Below are 1,431 nucleotides of genomic sequence, written 5' to 3'. Positions count from 1 at the left end.
ATGGGGGGTGAGGAGGAGGAGGAGGAGGAGGAGGATGAGGAGGAGGAAAGCTTGGGTTGGGTGGTTTGAGGATTTGAAGGTTTAGCCCTGCAATGTTCCTTACAACTTAAAAACTTTGTGACACACAAAGCGATATTCATTTTCTCCTTCTACTTTTCACTCTGTAGACCAAGATGGCAGACTATATCAGCCTTTGTGGAATGTGACCTTGTATTGCTTTGCCCTACTCTGCTCTGCTCTGCTCTGCTCTGCTCAACTTAACAGACGTGTTTTTGCTTTTGTTTATGATTTTTGCTTGCTTGCTTGCTCGCTCGCTCCCATGACTTGACTGTGGTTTCCCTTTCTATTACAGCACGGTGACCAGACTGCCTTGGGGTAATCAGAAAGGAGGCCAGAAGCAGTCTTTTTTCTGACGCACTGAGACTACATACCAGCCGATTTGGAGGAAAAGATATCCCTCTCTCCCTCCCTCCCTCCCTCCCTCCCTCCCTCCCTCCCTCCCTCCCTCCCTCCCTCCTTGACCCATTTTCCCTCTTTCCCGATACACTCAATAAATTTAAAGTAAATCAATGAATCAAGTCTCTAGTAATTTATTTGTTGGGATTTATTTGTTGGAAATTATCCCTCCACACCTTCGCCCCTCCCCCCACCACTCGAGGATGTCTCCCTGGGGGGGGGGGGGGTTGGGTGGACTCGTGTAGGCATACCTCTCCTCCCTTGGCTTTCCGGTCCACTTCGCTCCAGCATACCTAACTCTTTGGAAATGGTAATAGAGTTCATGACACACCCTCACAGAGAGAGGAAGAGTCCGATCGTTCACTGATTCGCTCTCACCCAGCCTCGCCCTGACAGCTCAGGCATGTCTAAATCCGAATGTGGGCAATATTTACATGACTTGACTTGGTGCTTCTAACTTTTTCTCTCTCTTTTTTTTTTTCTTCTTTAGTATTTTTTTCTTTACCCTACAAACAGCACACTGCAGCTGTCTTCGGACACACAGCAGATCGATCCCATAACAGAGGGTTGTGAGCCACCATGGGAATAGAACTCAGGACCTCTGGAAGAACACAGTCAGAACTCTTAACTGCTGACTCCATTATTTCCGATTAATGTTTAATGTTTATTTTATTTTATTTTATTTTATTTTCGGAGCTGGGGACCGAACCCAGGGCCTTGTGCTTCCTAGGCAAGCGCTCTACCACTGAGCTAAATCCCCAACCCCAATGTTTAATGTTTAAATAAATAAACCTTGTAAAGAAATTAAGCATCTTAAAACCATAGGCATGTGCATCCCCTCCTCATTCGTTCATTCCCTCGCTCATTCATTCATTCATTCATTCAGACAGACAGACAGACAGACAGACAGACAGACAGCAACCAAAGTCTAGCCTTTAACAAAGCAAGAAAGCATACCCTGCGGGACGCACAGAT

General features: G+C 46.1%; 1 long non-coding RNA gene across 1 annotated transcript in view; it reads left to right on the top strand.

Annotated features, from left to right (window-relative positions):
• LOC147997695 (uncharacterized) overlaps positions 1-577 on the top strand; it is an 18,649-nt gene extending 18,072 nt beyond the window's left edge. The window contains exon 3 of the long non-coding RNA XR_015647591.1: positions 353-577. This is a non-coding gene — a long non-coding RNA (uncharacterized LOC147997695). The remainder of the gene's footprint in view (positions 1-352) is intronic.
• Positions 578-1,431: the final 854 nt, after the last annotated feature.

Source organism: Rattus norvegicus, unplaced genomic scaffold, assembly GCF_021556685.1.
Source record: "Rattus norvegicus strain SHRSP/BbbUtx unplaced genomic scaffold, alternate assembly SHRSP_T2T unassigned-0000065, whole genome shotgun sequence".
Taxonomy (NCBI): Eukaryota; Metazoa; Chordata; class Mammalia; order Rodentia; family Muridae; genus Rattus; species Rattus norvegicus.
Note: the sequence above shows the minus strand (reverse complement) of the source record. Positions and strands in the feature narration are given on the sequence as shown.